The sequence below is a fragment of the Eriocheir sinensis genome, chromosome 25 (genome assembly GCF_024679095.1).
Source record: "Eriocheir sinensis breed Jianghai 21 chromosome 25, ASM2467909v1, whole genome shotgun sequence".
Classification (NCBI taxonomy): domain Eukaryota; kingdom Metazoa; phylum Arthropoda; class Malacostraca; order Decapoda; family Varunidae; genus Eriocheir; species Eriocheir sinensis.
The window spans coordinates 11,074,624-11,098,467 of NC_066533.1; the positions used below are offsets into that span (position 1 = coordinate 11,074,624).

The following is a 23,844-nucleotide window of genomic DNA, read 5'->3' on the forward strand; positions in this document are numbered from 1 at the left end:
AATTTAGACACCCCATGTAAGTCTTCATTTAAACCGCCCTTGTTATTCCAGTTAATTAATTTAGACACCCCATGTAAGTCTTTAATATTAGCACTTCATTTAAACCGCCCTTGTTATTCCAGTTAATTAATTTAGACACCCCATGTAAGTCTTCATTTAAACCGCCCTTGTTATTCCAGTTAATCAATTTAGACACCCCATGTTAGTCTTTAATATTAGCTCTTCATTTAAACCGCCCTTGTTGTTCCAGTTAATCAATTTAGACACCCCATGTAAGTCTTCATTTAAACCGCCCTTGTTAATCCAGTTAATCAATTTAGACACCCCATGTAAGTTTTTTAATATTAGCTCTTCATTTAAACCGCCCTTGTTAATCCAGTTAATCAATTTAGACACCCCATGTAAGTTTTTTAATATTAGCTCTTCATTTAAACCGCCCTTGTTAATCCAGTTAATCAATTTAGACACCCCATGTAAGTTCCCACTCAGTCTACGTCTTTCAGCAGTATCAGGGAGTTTCAGTAAGTGGCTCGTGAAGTCTTTACCCTCTTAGTTATCTTTTTTTTTTTTTTACAGCAGAGGAGTCAGTTCAAGGGCATAAAAAAAGGAAACAAATGTGAAAAAAAAGCCCGCTACTCTGTTCCTAAAAAGAGTTAGAGGAGTGGTCGAAAAATAGGTCAGTTTCGGGAGGAGAAATGGTAGTTAGGCAGTTTCAATGATCACCTCTTAACAATCATTACATAGTCGCTGGTTTTACTGTGTTTGGGGTAGAGAGAACGGGAAGGAAGAAAAAAACATTGGGGGCTCATGATAATTTTTTTTTTATTCCCTCAACCATCATTATTGTGTGAAAAAAGATACGTAATTAGCCAGTTTCAATAAGCATTACCCTTTACTCTCTTAAACATCATTATTTCTTCCTCTTTTACCCGTTCTTGCATCTCTACTCCTTCCTACGCCCCCTTACACCCCCATCACCCTTTCCATACTTCGTCTTATACACCATTCTACACTTATGCAAACCCCTTCCTCTTCCCTTCATTACTACCCTACACCTCTCTACACCTTACACCCTTCTACACCAAGCTATACCATTTTACACTTATGCAAACCCCTTCCTCTCCCCTTCATTACTACCCTACACGTCTCTACACCTTCTTACACCCTTCTACACCAAGCCACACCTCTCCACAACCTCCTTACACCCCATGTTTACACCCCTCATACGAACAAGGTTGTCAGGGAGGGTCATAATTAAGTCGCTGGTTTTACTGTTAGCGTCTGAGCATCGTTAAGACAGAGAACGGGAAGAGACACTTAACATTGGGGGTTGATGAAGTCTTTACCCTCTTAACCATCATTAGTGTGTGAAAAGGTCATTAGGCAGTTTTAATAATTACCTCTTACCCTCTTAAGATAGCTTTTTCTTTTTGTATCAACGAAGAATTAGTACTATTAATATTTTTTTCTCCATTTTCTTTTCTTGCGTTTATCTTTTCATGTTATCAATCTTCAAGCTACTGTTAACTACTTCGAATTTTTATTATAACTATTTGAGCATCATTTGGGTGGAGAGAACGGGAAGGAAAAGGCTTAAGTTCACGTCACGGGTTGATGAAGTATTTCCCTCATTTTGCCCGAGCAGCGAGTGAGGTGAGGTGCGGGGAGGCGAGGGCGGAAGGAGCAAAGCGTGCCATCCACTCTCACCCCACTTGCACAGGTGTCTCGGCAACAGGTGAGAGAGTCTGTTCCACTTGCCGGCGTGTTCGTGAGGGGGATCTCGTTGTGCCTTTCCCTTATTAACTTGGTCGTAATACTTGAGCTTGTACTGCTGATTCACCCCGTTACACTCCACCCCCACGCACACCCTCCCCACACCTTTCACTCACAGCCACCCACAGCCTTCCTACACCCACCACACCTCTCTACACCCACCCTCAACCATCCTGAACCTTTCTACACTTGTCCAAACCTCTGTTACCCTTTATATCCTAGCATCTTTTACTCCCTCCCACACCTTCACTCCCTACACCCTCTACACTCACCCATAGCCCTTTACAGCCCTCCTACACCCTTCAACACCCACCACACCTCTATACAACCACCCTCAACCATCCTGAACCTTTCTACACTTGTCCAAACCTCTATTACCCTTTATTTCCTAGCATCTTTTACTCCCTCCCACACCTTCACCCTCACACCCTCCCTACACCCCCTACACTCACCCACAGCCCCTTTCAGCCCTCCAACACCCGCCACACCCCTCTACAACTATCCCCAACCCTCCTAAACCCTTCAACACTTGTACAAACTTCCTCTTTTATTCTTCTTTATTTCCTTGCTTCTCTCTACTCCTTCCTACGCCCCCTCACCCCTTCATCACCCTTTCCTACACCTTTACTTCGTTTTCTACACCCTTTTACACTTAAGCAAACCTCATATTTCACCGTTAATTACTACCTGCACCTCTCTACACCTTCTAACACCCTTCTACAACCAGCCACACTTCTCCATACCCTCCCTACACCCCTTCTACAACCAGCCACACTCAAAGGGTTGTCAGAGATGCTCGTTAGACAGCAAATCCCCGTAATAGTCATCGCATTGCTTACCATGTTTATCACTGTGTTCCAAGTTTTTGTATATAGGAGATATCAGGTATTAGGTACTTACGAAGATAACATTGCCAATACATTTTTAACATTACTGCGAGGTGTTTGATGTTGCTGTTCTAATCATTGCAACTTGTTCTATTCCCATCGTAGCTTTCGTTGACTTAAGATGTCGGATACTTACTTATACTTACGAAGATACGAAGATAACTATGATTACATTTTCATCGTTATTCTTAGGTGTTTGATATTGCTGTTACTTCTACTCGTTTTAGTTAGCTTTTGTTGACTAAGATATGTCGGTTATTGTATTTACGAAGATAACACTGCAATTACGTTTTTGTCATTGAGGTTTTTGATGTTTGTGTTAATTCCACTGCAAAGGTTTTATTGTTTTTTGGGTTTTATTTACTAAGAGATGTCGATTATTACTTGCGAAGATAACATTAGGATTACATTTTTATCAATGAGGTGTTTGGTATTACTGTTATTACCACTGCAATATTTCCTCCTCCTCCTCTTTTTCCTCTTCTTTTTCCTCTTCCTCCTTTACCTCTTCCTCCTTTTCCTCTTCCTCCTTTACCTCTTCCTCCTTTACCTTTTCCTCCTTTACCTCTTCCTCCTTTACCTCTTCCTCCTTTACCTCTTCCTCCTTTTCCTCTTCCTCCTTTTCCTCTTCCTCCTTTACCTCTTCCTCCTTTACCTCTTCCTCCTTTTCCTCTTCCTCCTTTTCCTCTTCCTCCTTTTCCTCTTCCTCCTTTTCCTCTTCCTCCTTTTCCTCTTCCTCCTTTTCCTCTTCCTCCTTTACCTCTTCCTCCTTTTCCTCTTCCTCCTTTTCCTCTTCCTCCTTTTCCTCTTCCTCCTTTTCCTCTTACTCCTTTTCCTCTTACTCCTTTTCCTCTTACTCCTTTTCCTCTTCTTCATTTACCTCTTCCTCCTTCTCCTTTTCCAACTCCTTCTCCTCCTTTTTTTTCTCCTCCTTTTTTTTCTCCTCCTCCTCCTTTTTTTTTCTCTTCCTCCTCCTCCTTCTCCTCCTTTTCCTCCTCCCCCTCCTCCTCCTAAGCCTTTCTAGTCAGCGCCAGGAGAAAGGTGTCCCTCAAGTCCTTCCTAGCCCTTTCACTGTTCATGTCAGTGTCCTCCTTCGTGTCGGTCAAAGCTATTAATTTTTTCTCTCTCTCTCTCTCTCTCTCTCTCTCTCTCTCTCTCTCTCTCTCTCTCTCTCTCTCTCTCTCCCCCCCCCCTACCTGGCTGTTTCTGCCCTGACCAACAATGACTGAATTCCAATTTTCCTGTGCATGGTTTAACCGCCTGTCAATTTTTTGCTCTGAATCGTCATTGGAATATCTTTAGCTTTTGCATGTTTCCTAGTCCATACTGTTCGCCTGTTATCTCCTTTTACTTTTCTCTAAGTTGCTCCCTTTTACTTTGCTCCCTTTTACTTTGCTCCCTTTTACTTTGCTCCCTTTTACTTTGCTCTCTTTTACTTTGCTCTCTTTTACTTTGCTCTCTTTTACTTTGCTCCCTTTTACTTTGCTCCCTTTTACTTTGCTCTCTTTTACTTTGCTCTCTTTTACTTTGCTCTTTTACTTTGCTCCCTTTTACTTTGCTCCCTTTTACTCTCTTGCTTTGCTCCTTTTACTTTGCTCCTTTACTTTGCTCTTTTTACTTTTGCTCTCTTTTACTTTGCTCTCTTTTACTTTGCTCTCTTTACTTTGCTCTCTTTTACTTTGCTCCTTTTACTTTTGCTCCTTTACTTTGCTCGCTCTTACTTTGCTCTCTTTTACTTTGCTCTCTTTTACTGTCCTCTCTTTACTTTGCTCCTTCTTTGCTCTCTTTACTTTGCTCTCTTTACTTTGCTCTCTTTTACTTTGCTCCTTTTACTTTGCTCTCTTTACTTTGCTCCTTTTACTTTGCTCTCTTTTACTTTGCTCTCTTTACTTTGCTCTCTTTACTTTTGCTCTCTTTACTTTGCTCTTTACTCTCTTTTACTTTGCTCTCTTTACTTTGCTCTTTTACTTTGCTCCCTTTTACTTTGCTCTCTTTTACTTTGCTCTCTTTTACTTTGCTCTCTTTTACTTTGCTCCCTTTTACTTTGCTCCCTTTTACTTTGCTCCCTTTTACTTTGCTCTCTTTTACTTTGCTCTCTTTTACTTTGCTCCCTTTTACTTTGCTCTCTTTTACTTTGCTCTTTTACTTTGCTCTTTTACTTTGCTCTCTTTTACTTTGCTCCCTTTTACTTTCCTCTCTTTTACTTTGCTCCCTTTTACTTTGCTCTCTTTTACTTTGCTCCCTTTTACTTTGCTCCCTTTTACTTTGCTCTCTTTTACTTTGCTCTCTTTTACTTTGCTCTCTTTTACTTTGCTCTCTTTTACTTTGCTCTCTTTTACTTTGCTCTCTTTTACTTTGCTCTCTTTTACTTTGCTCTCTTACTTTGCTCTCTCTTACTTTGCTCTCTTTTACTTTGCTCTCTTTTACTTTCCTCTCTTTTACTTTCCTCTCTTTTACTTTCCTCTCTTTTACTTTCCTCTCTTTTACTTTCCTCTCTTTTACTTTCCTCTCTTTTACTTTCCTCTCTTTTACTTTCCTCTCTTTCTTTCCTCTCTTTTTCTTTCCTCTCTTACTTTCCTCTTTTTCTTTCCTCTCTCTTACTTTCCTCTTACTTTGCTCTCTTTTTCTTTCCTCTCTCTTACTTTCCTCTCTTTTTCTTTCCTCTCTCTTACTTTCCTCTTTTTCTTTCCTCTCTCTTACTTTCCTCTTTTTCTTTCCTCTCTCTTACTTTCCTCTCTTTTTCTTTCCTCTCTTTTTCTTTCCTCTCTTTTTCTTTCCTCTCTTTTTCTTTCCTCTCTTTTTCTTTCCTCTCTCTTTCTTTCCTCTCCTACTTTCCTCTCTTTTACTTTCCTCGCTTTTACTTTCCTCTCTCTTACTTTCCTCTATATTTCTTTCCTCTCTCTTTTCCTCTCTCTTTCTTTTTCTCTCTTACTTTCCTCTTTTTCTTTCCTCTCTTTTCCTCCTCTCTTTTCTTTCTCCTTTTACTTTCCTCTCTTTACTTTTCTCTTTCCTTACTTTCCTCTCCTCTCCCTTACTTTTACAAGTTTGTCCTGGTTTCGTTTGTTTTGCATCATCATTGGGTCTTGTGTCTTATTATGTTTGTGAGACTTGATGATAATATTTCGCCGGCGTGCTTAGAGATAGCTGACTTGCATTCTCACTGAGCCATGCGCGAGGATCAAAACCTGTTCACCTGTTGAATTTCTTAGGCTTGTTCTTGTCTTTGTTCTCGTCCATTTTCTTGTTTCCTTAGTGTTTTTTTTACTATCATTCTCCTGCTTCTCCTTTCCTTCCTCTTCCTCTTTGGTTCGCGTGGTGAACGTTGCTTATTGCTTTCATCCTCTTGCTTCTTCTCTTCTTCCTTTTCCTCTTTTTAGTTCGCGTTTTCAGTGTTTCTTATTACTTTCATCCTCCTGCTTCTTCTCTTTTTCCTCTTCCTCTATTTAATTCGCTGGCCCAAGAAGCGTCCCCCCAAGAAGCGTCCCCAAGAAGACCAAGCGTCCCCCAAGCGTCCCCCAAGACAAGCGTCCCCAAGACGAAGCGTCCCCCCAAGAAGAAGCGTCCCCCCAAGACGAAGCGTCCCCCCAAGACGAAGCGTCCCCCCAAGACGAAGCGTCCCCCCAAGACGAAGCGTCCCCCCAAGACGAAGCGTCCCCCCAAGAAGAAGCGTCCCCCCAAGAAGAAGCGTCCCCTCAAGAAAATGAAGCTGAAAGAAGTGCGCTGGCCGGCCGTGGACAAGCTCAAGCTCAATAATTATACTTTTTTCCCTCTTGTATTTATTTTTGTCTTCATCGGTGCTTGCCTTTCCCTCCCTCGCCTTTGCCTTTCCCTCGTGACTAGTAAGACCGCCTCTCACTTTCCCATTAAAATAGATTCGTGTTCGATGGGAAGTATATATATTTTAATACAGGAAATCATATTCGTGTCGGAAATGCAGGTGGATAGATAGATAGAAAGATAGGGATAGAGATAGATACAAAGATAAAAAAGAAGGAAGAGATAGAAAGGAGGAAGAGAGATAAAAAGGAGGAAGGGAGATAAAAAGGAGGAAGGGAGATAAAAAGGAGGCAGGGAGATAGAGTGGAGGCAGGGAGATAGAGTGGAGGCAGGGAGATAGAGTGGAGGCAGGGAGATAGAGTGGAGGCAGGGAGATAGAGTGGAGGCAGGGAGATAGAGTGGAGGCAGGGAGATAGAAAGGAGGAAGGGAGATAGAAAGGAGGAAGGGAGATAGAAAGGAGGAAGGGAGATGGAAAGGAGGAAGGGAGATGGAAAGGAGGAAGGGAGATGGAAAGGAGGAAGGGAGATGGAAAGGAGGAAGGGAGATGGAAAGGAGGAAGGGAGATGGAAAGGAGGGAGGACGATAGTAAGGAGAGAGGACGATAGTAAGGAGAGAGGACGATAGTAAGGAGAGAGGACGATCGTAAGGAGAGAGGACGATCGTAAGGAGAGAGGACGATCGTAAGGAGAGAGGACGATCGTAAGGAGAGAGGACGATCATGGGGAGGACGATCGTAAGGAGAGAGGACGATCGTAAGGAGAGAGGACGATCGTAAGGAGAGAGGACGATCGTAAGGAGAGAGGACGATCGTAAGGAGAGAGGACGATCGTAAGGAGAGAGGACGATCGTAAGGAGAGGACGATCGTGGAGAGGGACGATCGTGAGAGAGGACGATCATGGGAGAGGACGATCGGAGAGAGGACGATCGTAAGGAGAGGACGATCGTGGAGAGAGGACGATCGTAAGGAGGACGATCGGAGAGGAGATCATGGAGAGGACGATCGTAAGGAGAGGGACGATCGTGGAGAGAGGACGATGAAATGGGAGAGGACGATAGTGGAGAGGAGGACGATAGGGAGAGAGGACGATCGTAAGGAGAGAGGACGATAGTAAGGAGAGAGGACGATAGTAAGGAGAGAGGACGATAGTAAGGAGAGAGGACGATAGTAAGGAGAGAGGATGATAGTAAGGAGAAAGGAATCGGAGGAGAAAGATCGGAAGGGAAGGATCGGAAGAGAAAGACCGGAGGAGAGAGAGAGAGAGAGAGAGAGAGAGAGAGAGAGAGAGAGAGAATGTGTGTGTGTGTGTGTTTGGCCAGCTGTTGTTACCGCAGAAAATAAGATAAGCGATGACAAGGAAACAAAACAAAAAAAAACAAAAAACTGACGAGCTAAAAAAAAAAAATGCGAACTAACGAAAACGAAACTGGCGACAAAGAAAATTGGTGAACCAGTAGTAGTAGTAGTAGTAGTAATAGTAGTAGCCGTAGTAGTAGTAGCCGTAACAGTAGTAGTAATATGTCTTTAAATCATGCTTCTGCCTTCCTCCACCCTTCGCCTTTGTCTCTTCTCCCTCCCATCCCCTTTTACCTCTCGTTTTAATGTTTCTATATATATACATACGTTTTAAAAGGTTATTTCTGTGATACGACACACTCTCTCTCTCTCTCTCTCTCTCTCTCTCTCTCTCTCTCTCTCTCTCTCTCTCTCTCTCTCTCTCTTACTTTGCTATTTCTGGAGTTGTTAATAATGCCTCCTCTCCCTCCCTTTCTCCCTCCCTCCTTCCCTTTCACCTTCCCCCCGCCTATCCTCCTTCCCTCCCTCCTTACGTCTTCCTTTCTCTCTCTCTCTCTCTCTCCTCTTGTATCATGGACGTGTTTGCACCTCATTTCTTTGTTTTTCCTCTTTATTCTCTTCTGTTTATAATCTTTCTCTTTATCCATTTATACTCTTCTGTTTATAATCTTTCTCTATCCTCTTTCTTTTCTTTTATTCTCTCGTACTGAACGGGCTGTCATTCTCCCTTCAGTGGACTTAAGGGCTGAGTAGCTTAATGAAAGGAGAAGAAAGGCGTATGGGAAGGCCTAGGGCTGATCAACTTGCCCTCTCCTCTGACACTTAATCAATACGTTACGTCCTCTAATAGCCCTTCAGTCCTCCTTCAGTGATGCTTCTATTCTTCCTCCTCCTCCTCCTCCTCTTCCTCTTCCTTATCATCCCCGTTCTCGTCGTCGTCAGTCTTCTTCTATTAACTTTTTTTTTTATATTTTTACTCCCTATCATCTTTCTTCCATTCATCTCCTTCCTCTCTTCCTTTTCCTCCATCTTTTTTTCAACTATTTTTACTTTCACTTTCTCCTTCTCTTCTTCCTCCTCTTTCGCTTCTTACGTACGCATCCTCCTCGTAATACTTCAGTGATACTTTTATTCTTCTTCCTCCTCCTCCTCCTCTTTCATCCCCGTTCTCGTCGTCGTCAGAGTCTTCTTCCATTAACTTTTTTTATATGTTTACTCCCTATCATCTTTCTTCCATTCATCTCCTTCCTCTCTTCCTTTTCCTTCATCTTTTTTTCAACTATTCTTACTTTCACTTTTCTTCTTATCTTCTACCTCCTCTTTCGCTTCTTACGTACGCATCCTCCTCGTCCTCGTCTTCCTCCTCCTCTTTCATCCCCGTTCTCGTCGTCGTTATAGTCTTCTTCCATTAACTTTTTTTCATTTCTACTCCCTATCGTCTTTCTTCCATTCATCTCCTTCCTCTCTTCCTTTTTCTCCATCTTTTTTTCAGCTATTTTTACTTTCACTTTCTCCTTATCTTCTTCCTCCTCTTTGGCTTCTTATATACCCTTACTCCTCGTCCTCGTCTTCCTCCTCCTCTTTCTACTCCTTAGCTGGTCCTTCTCTTCCTCCTCGTCATCCTCTTTTTTCTATAGTTCTGCTCCTTTCTCTACTCTTCATTCTCCTACCGCTAATCATCATCATCATCCACATTCTATCCTCCTCGTTCTCCTCCTCTTTCTACTCCTATACCTATTTAGTTATTCTCACTGAGCTTAGAAATGGCATAATAGCAGCTTCACGTCCTTCTCTTAATTCTCCTTTTCCTCCTTTTTCTACTCTCCTACTCCTTTTTATACTCCTCATCCTACTCCACTACCTCAGTTAAGTCTTGCCGAGTTCAGGAGCTTCGTCTTTCTCTTATTCCCCCTCTTCCACCTTTTTGTTATCCTACTCATACTTCTCCTTTTAATACTCTTGTCTACTCCAACACCTCCTCTTTGGCGGGTCAAGACGTTAATCAAGCGCAAAACAGGAGCCTCACGTTCTCCTTCTTTTAATCCTTTTCCTCCTCCTCCACCGCCATTTTCTCCTTTCTATTATCCTCCTTCTCTTCGTACGCATATTTCTCCTCCGTAGTTGTTCATGTGGCGTTGGGTAAGGGCGTAATTGGAGCCTCATTAGTTGTATTGATTGCCGGCGTAACCTTGGTAAGTCGGTGGCCGCGGACAGCCTTGCCTTGCTCGGGGCTGCCGCTGCGGGCCGTAAGGAGGTGGATCGATGCTGCCACTCACAATAGGAACAATTTAAGGTCGTCACGGTGATTGTAAGTCTATATTCCTCCTCTTATTTCTCGTCTCGGTGTCGTCGTCCTCCTCCTGCTTGCTTCTTCTGCCTCTGTTTCTTCTTGTATCTTTGCAGTGTTTATTTTTCTCATCTTTTCTTCCTCTATTATTTTCGTTTTTTTTTTTGTCTATTGATTTCATGTATATTCTAATCGATATTCTTGTTCTTTGCTTCTTCTGCCTCTGTTTCTTCTCGTATCTTTGCAGTGTTTATTTTTCTCATCTCCTTTCCATCCACTTTTATTTTCATGTTTTTTTGTCGTCTAGTGATTCATTTATATATTAATCGATATTCTTGTTCTTTGCCTCTTCTGCCTCTGTTTTTTCTCGTATCTACAGTTTTTATTTTTCTCATCTCCTTTTCTTCCAGTTTTATTTTCATGTTTTTTTTGGTCTTATTTCATGTATATACTATTCGATATTCTTGTTCTATTTCTACTTTTTTTCCTATTTCTGCTTCACTTCTTCACTCTTCTTGTTCTCTTTTTGTCTCCCTCCCTCCCTCCTCCTCCATCTCTAGTGTATATTCTTCCTCCTTCTCTTCCTCCTCCTACTCAACGGACAGCCTTCCGATTGGCTTCCAGTCACTAGTGGAGTGCCTCAAGGGTCAGTGCTGGGACCCATTCTCTTCATCATATATATCAACCTCGAATCAGGACTGAAATCCACAATATTGAAATTTGCTGATGACACCAAGGTGGGGGGAAAGGCCCTCACAAAGACCAACTGCGAAATCATTCAGAAAGACCTCAGTCACATTATCGAATGGTCGGAAAAACGGCAAATGTCCTTTAATGTTGACAAATGCAAAATCATGCACATTGGGTCCAGAAATAGTAACCACACATACATCATGAATGGGAGACCTCTGCAAGCGATGCAGGAGGAAAAGGATCTTGGAGTCACTATCAGCAGTGACCTGAAACACGCGAATCACTGTAAAAAAGCATACAACAAAGCCAACACTATGCTCGGGTTCATAGCGAGGAACTTCGAGTGTAAAGCGCCAGACGTGATGCTGTCCTTGTATAATTCCATGGTAAGACCGCACCTCGAGTATGCAGTACAGTTCTGGTCACCTAATTACAGAAAGGAGGTTGATTTACTGGAAAGGATTCAACGACGCGCTACGATGATACCAACCTTAAGGGCTCACCCGTACGAGGAACGACTCAAGCGACTCAATCTCTTTAAATTGGAGAAAAGACGCCTGCGAGGGGATATGATTCAAGTCTTCGAGTATCTGAAAAAATTCAATAACGTCGATTTCTCCAAATTCTTTGAACTGCAAACCAACCTAAGAACTAGAAATAACGGTTTACCCATTCAGTCTAGTCGATGTAACACAGACATCGGAAGGAGTTACTTTTCAAACGGAGTCATCCGTCACTGGAACAATCTTCCTTCAGAAGTAGTAAATGCGAATACTATCAACTCCTTCAAATATAGAATCGACCGTCAGTTCGCTGCGTCGGAAGTAAACTGAATACAGGTAACTCTCGATTTACGCGAGTTTGTTTTACGCTTTTTAAAAATAACGCGGGGTCCAAAATCTAAATAAATGTTTAATTTACAAGTTTTTCCCACTTATACGCGATATTTTATGGAGTGGCCAAAATATGTCTCACGCAACTGGACTCACACGGCGCCGCGGCCACACAGCTAAGCTCAGTTCTTCCTGCGCGCCACTTGAACAACAATACAGTACCCACGCTGCCACGCTACTCAACGATAGGTATGGGCAGGTAACGGTACCAGTACCGGTACTAACGGTACCAGGTATACGGTACGGTACCGGTACCAATACTAGCCAAGCGCTCATGCTGTCCCTCATTTCTTTCTCAGACGAGTGAGGCTGAGACTGAGTGCCTGATTGGATATGTCGGTGATATGGATATTCTCTCTCTCTCTCTCTCTCTCTCTCTCTCTCTCTCTCTCTCTCTCTCTCTCTCTCTCTCTCTCTCTCTCTCTCTCTCTCTCTCTCTCTCTCTCTCTCTCTCTCTCTCTCTCTCTCCACTGAATGTATTACGCGCACCTTTTCACATAAAAAATGCCTGAAAGTTTAGCCCTGCGCGTTATACGCCGAATGTACAAATTTTTAATGATTTTATTCTTCTTTGGGGTGTTTTTAAGGGTCTGTGTTTCGTCTTATCCAATAACAACGGCAAACTTACCTTTATTATTGTTAATGATCCTTCATAGTCCATAGCTGTCTTATAATATGTTACCATAGAATACAGGGCGATCAAATAACTACTATAAAAAAATGAAATCGGTGGAGCATCGCCCATGCCTTGCCGTTATCCCGTTTTCCCGTCGGGCGCCATTTGTATATCTTGATCTTGATGTCACAGCTGGCTTACGATTGTATGACTAAGGAGCGGTACAAGCTACATAAAAAAAATCATATTGGAAAAAAATAACCATGTGTTCATTATTAATTATTAATATTAGTGAGAATAATGGGGTAAATATGATATCAGAAACTATACATCATGATTCTTGTACGAGAAGTTATTTCACGCCCGGCCGCCATTTGCATTGTTTGAAAACCACACAACTACACCCATACAACAAACAGCTGCATGCCGCGTGTCACCAGAACCGTGTAAATTGTGTCTTGCCTGGTTGTCTGTCATAACCTACGAGTGATGGCGGGAATAATATGCTAATTATGATACCAGAAGCTGTGCATCATCAGTATGTACGGGGATGTATTTCTCACAACACCAGCCCGGCCGCCATTTTCATTGCTTTACTCAAGGACACTTGTCAATTCAAGCAGTAAAGATTACACCTAAAACATATCAATTTCGGAAAACTGTACATTGTCAATGTTCTTTAACCCGTACATATTTCTGAGCATTTTAAGAACTCTTTTTTTTTTTTTCAAAGTTTGGGGTGCGCGTTATACTCCGCAAAATATGGTATTTATTTTTCGAGAGAAACCTACCTCTTGTTTGATTTACATTGTTTTTGATTTACGCGGCCTCTTCAAGAACGCAATACTGGCGTAAATCGAGAGTTACCTGTATTGAGGTGCTTTCATCTGCTCCTCAATATCGAGGTGCTTTCATCTGCTCCTCAATATCGAGGTGCTTTCATCTGCTCCTCAATGTCGAGGTGTTTTCATCTGCTCCCCAGGCCCCAAGTGGCTGTCGAGCAGATTAAATCACCAAAGCGGGCAACCACGTAATGAGCCAATAGGCTTTCTGTTGCCTGCATTGCCATGTTTCCTCCTCTTCACTTTCCTTCTCGGTGTCATTCTCGTCCTCCTTCGTCTGCTTGCTTCTTCTGCCTCTGCTTCTTCTCATCTTCTTTTTCCTGTATGTAGTTATCTTCCTCCACCTCCTCTTTTTCTCCCTCTATCATTTTCATGTTAACCTTCTTTTCTTTTTGTCTAGTTCTTATTTTTGTTTTCATTAATGTTCCTGTTTTGTTTCTTTTTCATCTACTTCTGCTAAACTTTCTTCATCTTCTACTTTTTCTTCCCCCTCCTTCTCCTCCACCTCCTACATCTCCTCCTCCTCCACCTCCTTGTAAGTGAAAACAGAGAAATCATACTAAGGTAAAAAGTGTATCTTTATTATCTTACTTTCGAAAATTGTTATGTTTCTAGAAGATGAGAGTGAAGAAGGAATTTCTCGTACACATGTAGTCAACTCAAATCATCCAGTTTACAATATATACCTTTCTTTAATACCTGTACTAGAACTTTTTACACCATATATATTCTGGTGACGGTTATAAGACTTGAAGAAACGGACTAGGGGGTAAATATAATATAAATAACAACGGGGAATACTTACGTTCGTTCTGCATTCCGGAGACGACACCAGCGCCACCTATCACCCTTTTTTTGAACCCCGACTTGTGATGTTATACGCGTTGGCTTATCCGTGTAATCTTCACACTCGGTTAGTCTGTCTTTAATTACTCTTGACATTTAACTCTCTCTCTCTCTCTCTCTCTCTCTCTCTCTCTCTCTCTCTCTCTCTCTCTCTCTCTCTCTCTCTCTCTCTCTCTCTCTCTCTCTCTCTCTCTCTCTCTCTCTCTCTCTCTCTCTCTCTCTCTCTCTCTCTCTCTCTCTCTCTCTCTCGTAACATGGCACACTTCAACAATAATAATACCTCAATTCTTATCTCCCTGCCTCCCCCTCCTCCCCCTCCCTTTCTCTGTTCCCAATCCGATCTTTTTTTGCATGTTTTTATTACGTTCGGTTTTGTTACCAAGAAAAACCTTTTGCCGATGAGTCTTGATTGTGACAGCCTCGCCTTGAGCTTGTTCTGAGTGTTTCGATGTTTTTCTGTTTGCAATAATAATGTGTTTTCTATTTCTCCTCTGTTTTGCTTTTTCTCCTGCTTTTTTTTGCATCTTCTGTTTTTGCATCTTCTTTTCTTTCCTCTCTCTGCTTCTCCTCTTCCTCCTCTTGCTTCTTTTCTTCGTCCTCCTTCTCTTTTTGCTTTTCCTCCTGTTTTTTGCATCTTCTTTTTTTTCCTCTCTTTGCTTCTCCTCTTCCTCCTCTTGCTGCTGCTTCTCCTTTTCTTCCCTCTTCCTCCTCTTACTTCTCCTCTTCTTACTTTTCTTCCTCCTCTTCCTCTCTTTTTGCTTTTCCTTCTGTTTTTGTATCTTTTTTTTCTCTCTCTGCTTCTCTTCCTCCTCTTACTTCTCCTCTTCTTACTTTTCTTCCTCCTCTTCTTTTTTGCTTTTTCTCCTGTTTTTGCATCTTCTTTTCTTTCCTCTCTTTGCTTCTCCTCTTCCTCCTCTTGCTTCTCCTCATCTTACTTTTCTTCCTCCTCCTCCTCCTCTTTTTGCTTTTCCTCCTGTTTTTTTGCATCTTCTTTTTTTCCTCTCTTTGCTTCTCCTCTTTCTCCTCTTGCTTCTCCTCATCTTAATTTTCTTCCTCCTCCTCCTCTTTTTGCTTTTCCTCCTGTTTTTTGCATCTTCTTTTTTTCCTCTCTTTGCTTCTCCTCTTTCTCCTCTTGCTTCTCCTCTTCTTACTTCTCTTCCTCCTCCTCTTTTTGCTTTTCCTCCTGTTTTTTTTTCATCTTTTCTTTCCTCTCTTTGCTTCTCCTCTTCCTCCTCTTGCATCTCCTCTTCTTACTTTTCTTCCTCCTCTTCCTCCTCTTTCTCCTTTTTCTCCTGTTTTTGCACCTACTCCTTGCATCTTCTCTTTCTGCATCTTCTCTTCCTTTCTTTGATTCTCCTTTTCCTCATCTTGCTTCTCCTCTTCTTACTTTTCCTTCTCCTTCTTTTCTTGCTCCATCGTGTTTTCTTTTGGGGTTTGGACAGCATCATGACCACCACCACCACCACTACCACTACCACCACCACCACCACCACCACCATCAGTCATCACCAGAATCATCATCACCACTATCTTTGACAATCATATGCAGCATCTCTTGACCGCGGGCTATAGGGAAAGTTGACACACACACACACACACACTTCCCACATCCCCCCTCATACCTCCTCCCCCGCACATTCCCCTTCCCATCACATTCCCTTTCCCCCGACTTTCCCCTTCCCATCACACATCCCCCTTCCCATCACATCCCCCTTTCCCCTCACATTCCCCTTCCCCTCACATTCCCCTTCCCCTCACATCCCCCATCCCCTCACATCCCCCTTCCCCTCACATCCCCCTTCCCCTCACATTCCCCTTTCCCTCACATTCCCCTTCCCTTCACATTCCCTTTCCCTTCACATTCCCCTTCCCCCAACGTTCCCTTCCCCCTTCATATTCCCCTTCCCATCACATCCTCCTTCCCATCACATCCTCCTTCCCATCATATTCCCCTTTCCATCACACATCCCCCTTCCCATCACACATCCCCTTCCCATCACACATCCCCTTCCATCACATTCCCCTTCCCATCACATTCCCCTTCCCATCACATACCCCTTCCCCCCTAGCCCACTCCCCCCACAGCAATATTTCACGCACAGGAATACAATAGTCACTTGAGTGCAGCTTGTGGCCTCGAGCGGTGAAATTATCGTCGGAAAAGGGATACACTCTGCCACGCCCCCCTCCTCCTCCTCCTCCTCTTCCTCCGACGGTCGGCAGCTGAGTCACGATCATATCTTGGGACCTGCTGCATGCCCGTGTGTGTGTGTGTGTGTGTGTGTGTGTTTTATTATTTTAGTGTTTTCTGTTTGTTTCTTGTTTGTTTTCCTTTTATTTTTGTTTTTTCTTACTTATTTTGGTTTTCATTTTTTTTTGTTTTTCCTTTTCTGTTTCTGCTTCTGTTTCTGCTTCTGTTTGTTTGTTCGTCTGTGTGTGAGTGGGCAGGTGGGTAGGAAAATGTGTGAGAGAGAGCACTGACCAATCAAGGGAAGGAAAACAGGACTGAGACGAGAGAGAGAGAGAGAGAGAGAGAGAGAGAGAGAGAGAGAGAGAGAGTTAAAGGGTTGGGTGCAGGTGACTGGGTGCGATGTACAGATTTTTACATAGACTTACACAGATCCCCAGACCACACTGACGCAAGTAATATGGAGGAAAATAAAGAAACTATATAAAAAAATGTGGAAAATAAGGACAAAAAAACTGAAGGAACAAAATCTCTTATGAGTAATAAAAAATACACACTCGCAGTCAAGATCCGGCGCACTGGTGGCTGCCGGACGTACGACAACAATTTAGGTGGCGCCGTTACACACAGGCAATGCCACCGACACACATCTGGATCTGATCTGACGCTTTGAGACAGGCGAGGCGATCAAAGCATAAGGAAATGAAACGAACCGAGGAAACGCTTCATGTCAGGTGGAGGAAGTGGCGTTCGTGTTTGCTATTAAATGAAACGGTCGTGTGAAACTAAACCATTGAAAGTGAGAATAGAAAGTTAGTGAAAAGTTAGTGAAGGAATAGATATAGAACACGTGGAGAGGGAGGATCGAGATAATAGATGGAGAATACAGAATGGAGAGAGCAGATGGAAAATATATTGACTGGATGAAGAATAAATAGTGAATAGATGAAGAAGATAATAGAGGATTGTTGCAGAATAGACAGAAAGATACTAAAAAGATAGACCGAAAATAGATACAGAAAAAGATACAAAAAAAAAGAAATACAGAAAATGACAGTAGAAAGACCAGAGTAGAAAGACCAGAGTAGAAAGGCCAGAGTAGGAAGGCCAGAGTAGGAAGGCCAGAGTAGGAAGGCCAGCGTAGAAAGGCCAGCGTAGAAAGGCCAGCGTAGAAAGGCCAGCGTAGAAAGGCCAGCGTAGAAAGGCCAGCGTAGAAAGGCCAGCGTAGAAAGGCCAGCGTAGAAAGGCCAGCGTAGAAAGGCCAGCGTAGAAAGGCCAGCGTAGAAAGGCCAGCGTAGAAAGGCCAGCGTAGAAAGGCCAGCGTGAAAGGCCAGCGTAGAAGGCCAGCGTAGAAAGGCCAGCGTAGAAAGGCCAGCGTAGAAAGGCCAGCGTAGAAAGGCCAGCGTAGAAAGGCCAGCGTAGAAAGGCCAGCGTAGAAAGGCCAGCGTAGAAAGGCCAGGGTAGAAAGGCCAGGGTAGAAAGGCCAGGGTAGAAAGGCCAGGGTAGAAAGGCCAGGGTAGAAAGGCCAGGGTAGAAAGGCCAGGGTAGAAAGGCCAGGGTAGAAAGGCCAGGGTAGAAAGGCCAGGGTAGAAAGACCAGGGTAGAAAGACCAGGGTAGAAAGACCAGGGTAGAAAGACCAGAGTAGAAAGACAGACAAAGTAGTGAGAAAGGTGATAACAGATTGTGAGAAGGAAGAGGTGGAATGGGCGGGAAGGCGCGAAAGTGGAAAGCTAGCAAGGTGTAGGAGGAGGAGGAGGAGGAGGAGGAGAAAAGAGGTGGGGGAGGGAGAGGTGAAGGGGCTGAGGAAGCGGAAAGAGAGAAAGAGAGAGAGAGGAAGAGAGAGGGAGACGCATAACTTGTAATCTTGACGTGATTTTGAGAGCCTTCGTGTGTGTGCGTGTGTGTGTCTGTGTGTGCGTATGTGTGTTGGCGGCGCACTGTGTTGAAGTGAATTGTGAAAGCTACGAGAAAGGTGTGAAGTATGTCTGTCTGTCGCCTCCCTTCCTTCCTCCTCTTCGATTCTGGCAGCCCAAGAAGGGAGTTTTTTTTCTTCTTTTTTTGTGCGTGCGTGTGTTTGTTGTGAGTTTGTCAGTTTGAGGGTAAACAAACACGTTCGTCATCATCGGCTTTTTAAAAGAGAAATTTGTGGGGGGTGAGGGGGGGCACACACACACACACACACACACACACACACACACACACACACACACACACACACACACTTCGCCCACGCAACTTCACCTTTTGCACGCAACTCACGCACAATCGCCCACCTTTCCCTTTCCCTTCTCGCCCCGACCCAGGAAGATGAAGACAAGCGTAGTTACGGAGATCGTTGACCCCAGAAAAGCTGGCGTAATCTCCTTCATGACTCCTCTAATGAGTGGAAATGAGAAGCAGCGAGTTAGATTCTTTCGCATTGTTGACCTTGAGGGGAAAAAAGCCTCCTTACAACAGATTTAATTTCGAGTGTCAAAATTATTTCCTGTCGCTCCGTCCACGCTGTAATCAAAATCTAACCTCTCATGTATATAAGATAATGCTTGAGTAGAACCTGTGTTTGCTCTCTTGTGTATTGATGTGTGCTCTCTCGCGTACTGAAGAAGTAAGACCTAAAAGGAAGGTTGTCATCCACATATAGTCATCCAAATAGTCATCCACGTATAGCTCTTAGAAATCCATGGGAACCGATGTGAGAGCGTGGGAATCAAATCACTATGTTTGAAAAAAATGAAATCGGTCCGTGTTTAGCGTTCGTGTGTATTTACCAATTTGTAGTCTACCGGGCCGTGCTAAGCTCTAATAGTCCCGTCTCCATATCTACATTCATCCAGCCGTTGTGAGTGTATAGAAAAGCTTAATCAGTACAGCTTGGGGTTTACGCTTTAGCCGTGCGTAGCCGCGGTGCCAGTTTGTCGCATTGGCCCTACGAGCCTGTGGTGGGGAAGAACCTATTATTCCCGCGACACAGGGTCAGTGGGACTCCGGGTTACCACAGTTTACCTTCCTCAAGTCTCCCAAGGGACCCATTTATCGACAAGTCCGCAAGGGAGGGAGAATAACGGGTGAGCTGTACGTCAAATACTCGGGCTGGGATACGAACCCTGACCACGTATTCGTAGTTATAGTCATACTAACCACCGCACCATTATTATTATTGTTGTTATTATTATTGTTATTATTATTCGTAGTAGTAGTGGTAGTAGTAGTAGTAGTAGTAGTAGTAGTAGTAATGTATTTTCTCCAGCTTTTGGAACTCAACGAATATTTTTTTTATTTCCTTAACAGCGCCTTGTGTTTATTGTCGCATTAACGGGGAAGGAATTTACATGGCCTTAACGCATTCACTTAACGTTGGTCTTCAGTGCTTTATTAACTCTTTGTCTTGTTCGTTGTTTTTGATGAGTTGTCGTTTTCCTGGGCACTTTCTATTGGTTCGGCGACAAGAAACACGGAGGGATGACGCTTCTTGTCTCTACCTGCCTGATGGAGGGGAGCCTTTCACCGGGTTTTCTTCCCTTTTTTCCGCCAGAGAGTTTGTACCTGACTCGGGAAAAAGCTAGTGCGCGTGTTTTTGCATGCGTTAAAAGTCTACACACATATACACACACACACGCTCACATACACGCGATGGTAGATATGAAAGTTTTATTCACGGAACGGAGCAAGAGAGAAGAAAATAAGAGTAAAAAAGAGTGGTGGGAGGAGAAGGATGAAGCGAAAAAAATGTTTATGGTGGCCCTTCCAGATTATCGAAAAACTAGAGTCTAATAAAACTTTTTCCTCGATCTTTCCTCCGTCGTGTGGCAATTCTTTTCCTCCTTTACGTAAACGCCGAACTCGAGGAGACTATTATTATTACTATTATTATTATTATTATTATTATTATTATTATTATTATTGCAGTCGTTCTCTCTGGTACTGCCCGTAGAAGGAAAAAAAATACCTTGCAGCTGAATTTTCATGCTTTTTTTTATTAGTCATGCGTTTATATATTTTTTTTCTTACTGTGAAGGGAAAAGAGATATAGAATGTATATAACCAGTTTGTAGCTAAATTTCCACTTTTTGTTCCGCTCCATGTTATGATTTCATGCATTTATTTTTCCTTACTGTGAGTGAAAGGAAGGAAACTCATCACTTTCAACGGGAAAAACCAGTGTTCGATTTGTGATGGAAGCTGCTCAGGATTTTTATTTTTCCAATTCAGGTTTATTTTTTCAATAAGTTAAAGTTCGTGGTGAATTTCTACAATTATTCAAAGTTAGGGTGGAGAAAAGTATTATTTGTGCAGGAATTCTAAGCTGACTTCCACCACAGACTTTAGGGTGAATGTGACGAAGATGAGCACCGTGGCCATGCGCAGCTATAACCTATACTTAAAACTTTACTTACTTCGTTGTTTTAGCTTGCGTCACATTCATAACACGGCGCGATATGTACTTGCAAAACAAAACAAAAAAAAACCTCCCATTCCTATATTTGTGTGGGATATGAGGCGGCGTTTGCTTTTCTTTTTATTATTTCCTCACTCTTGACCGCTTCCTGTTGTCTAAGCAATAGTAATTATGATACCAAGACGTTTTTGGCGGGGCGCTAAGCGAAGAGTCAACAGTCGGTCAGTCAGTCAGCCCTTGCGCCGCCTATCAAGGGAAAGAGGAAAAGGACGAGGGACGGAGAAGGCGGGGGAGGCTCAGACCGCATATCATCAAACGTTTCGACGTCTTAGTGCTTTTATTTAGCTCTCGTAGAAATTGTAGGGATTCACATAGGTGGATTCATGTCTCCGGCGGTAGTTTTCCTATATTTTTACGCCATGAACGGGAAAAAAACGCTCATGAGAACCAGACGAATCTTTGGCATTCAGACATAATCGTAACAAGAGTTCGAATCGTTTGAGCAGACAAGTCCAAGTCCATCATGTATTCCTATTACGCCTGATTCTATGAACACTCGTATTACCAAACGTTTCCGGCTCTTGTTACGAACGTTTTTCAAGGCCAGAGAGGAGCACCGTCGGGTTGTCATGTGTTTTCCACCTTGACGGGGCAGAAGCCTTGCAAAACTAGGTCGGTATTATAAGACACTTTCGCTTCTCACATCAGCAATTTCTAGAGGCCACAGAGGGGGTCAGTCGGGTTTTAACGAGTGTTTCCTAAGGTTCACGGTACAGAAGAAGGGTCAAACTACCACCGGGGTCATAAAACTACTCCTGGAAATGCCCACAACTCCTATAAAAGCCTTGTCAAATATGTGTTTCCTAAGGTTCACGGTACAGAAGAAGGGTCAAACTACCACCGGGGTCATAAAACTACTACTGGAAATGCCCACAACTCCTATAAAAGCCTTGTCAAATATGTGTTTCCTAAGGTTCACGGTACAGAAGAAGGGTCAAACTACCACCGGGGTCATAAAACTACTCCTGGAAATGCCCACAACTCTTATAAAAGCCTTGTCAAATATGTGTTTCCTAAGGTTCACGGTACAGAAGGGTCAAACTACCACCGGGGTCATAAAACTACTACTGGAAATGCCCACAACTCATATAAAAGCCTTGTCAAATATGTGTTTCCTAAGGTTCACGGTACAGAAGAAGGGTCAAACTACCACCGGGGTCATAAAACTACTCCTGGAAATGCCCACAACTCTTATAAAAGCCTTGTCAAATATGTGTTTCCTAAGGTTCACGGTACAGAAGAAGGGTCAAACTACCACCGGGGTCATAAAACTACTCCTGGAAATGCCCACAACTCTTATAAAAGCCTTGTCAAATATGTGTTTCCTAAGGTTCACGGTACACAAGAAGGGTCAAACTACCACCGGGGTCATAAAACTACCACTGGAAATGCCCACAACTCCTATAAAAGCCTTGTCAAATATGTGTTCTTGGGCGGTGAAATTTCTCATAATACGACCCATAAGTATGTAACGCTAGGCTCAGGAAACCACCCATGGAAACCCCGACAACTTCCACGAGAGCATTTTGAAATAGATGGACTAAGCCTTCGAGGAGTTTGACTATATGGAACTGTAACTCCTCCAGTCGACCGATCAGTAAATCCGATTAGAACCATAGAGTAGGAGAGTTTGGCCGAAATCACAGACGCCATGTTACCAAATGAGCCACGCAAAATACAAACTAATGGTGATACAATATTGTTTTTTTGCTCCGGGTACCTTCATAAAGATCCTGACCAACGTTGCCAGATTGTCGAACTCAGAGCATAGTATTTACCGGTTTCTGACGCCTAACTATTGCCAAGAAATATCAGGAATTAACTATTTTAACGATAATTATAAGTGAATCTCCTTACTGGGATCCACGAGACAGTTTTTGGGTCGGAAGTCGGTAAATATAAGAGGCTGAGTAAGACAATCTGCCAACGTTGGTCCTGATGTTACTTAGAGCATGAAAAAGAAACACTATCAGCATCGGTTTAAATTTCCCGCGCTCTTCCGGTAACATCATGGCGCCGAAGATGAAACTGGCCAATCTCTCCAATTCTATGGCTCTGACTCTAACTTTGCGGGGCCAAGAGAGAACGCCAAAATATTCAATCAATCTGACTCTAACCACTGACTCTATGACCTTTTATCGACCTATCAGCAACTCTATCTACTGAGGGGCGGTCACGTGATTGTTATGGTCCTCCCTCCCCCATGATAACAACTGATCCCGCGGCGCAGCACCAAAATAGACGACGTAATCAGACCAAGCTACGACTTTGCGTGTCCCGTCCTCCTATTTCTCCTGTTCTTCTTTCTTTCTTTGTTTCTTCCCTTTTGTCACTTCCTGCTCATTTGTCTCCTTCTCCATCCCCTCCTTCCATTCCTACTACTCATCCTCCTTTTTCTCTTCTTTCTCATGTCCTTATTACTTTTATTTTTATCATGTTCTGTTCATATATCTCCTCCACCCCCTCCCATTCCTCCTTCTATTCGTCCTCTTCTCTCATCTTCTGTTACTCTTTTTTTTCACTTCCTGTTCATCTCTCCTTCACCTCCTATGCCTCATCATTTTTCGCCTCATCCTGTTTTTTTCTCTCACATCCTGCTCCTGTCTCTTGTAGGAACAAACAATGTAGTTAAAGGTAGATCAGAGGAGATTGTAGACAAGTATAGGAAGTTTATCGGGAAGTTGAGGGACAGCAGGCGGCGTTCAGTGGTGTGTGGATTGCTCCCTCGGCATGATGTTAGTTTCCTCATTCTCAGTAGAATGCTGGGGATTAACGAACGTGTCAGGGATCTGTGTAGTAGTGAGGGAGTCATGTTTGTGGATGTCTGGGATCACTTTATTCATGACAGGAGCTTGTTTGCTAACGATGGACCTCACCTAAATTGTGTAGCGTAATTTAAGGGTAGTAATTTCCTCTTATTCCTCTCTTTACTGTAAAATTTCCATGTCCCTTTCTTCCTTAAAGGCACATGGTGTTCTAACTATTTCCTGCCGGCACGTTGCCGGAGGGAGAGGTGGGTGGGGAGGAACCTTCATCTATTCTGTCCTGTCCTACCACACGTAGATCACTAGTAGTAGCGGCAGTAAACAGACACCCTCGCCATAGCCCGACAGGTCTTCTGGTGTCTGTTCTTCCTATGTATTCCTCCTATTCCCTCTCATCCTCATTCTCCTCTGTTTTTTCTTTTTTTGTTTTTCATTTTTTTTTTTTTACATTCTTTTAATTTCTCTTCCTCCACCTCCCCCCTCTTCCTCCTCTAATACTGGTCGAGTCCTGCTCTGCTCTTTAA

At 43.1% G+C, this 23,844-nt stretch overlaps 1 long non-coding RNA gene across 1 annotated transcript in view; it reads left to right on the top strand.

Annotated features, from left to right (window-relative positions):
* The first annotated feature begins 1,586 nt into the window (after positions 1–1,586).
* The window catches only part of LOC127003359 (uncharacterized), a 35,078-nt gene continuing 12,820 nt past the window's right edge, over positions 1,587–23,844 (top strand). Inside the window, exon 1 of the long non-coding RNA XR_007757051.1 lies at positions 1,587–1,735. This is a non-coding gene — a long non-coding RNA (uncharacterized LOC127003359). The remainder of the gene's footprint in view (positions 1,736–23,844) is intronic.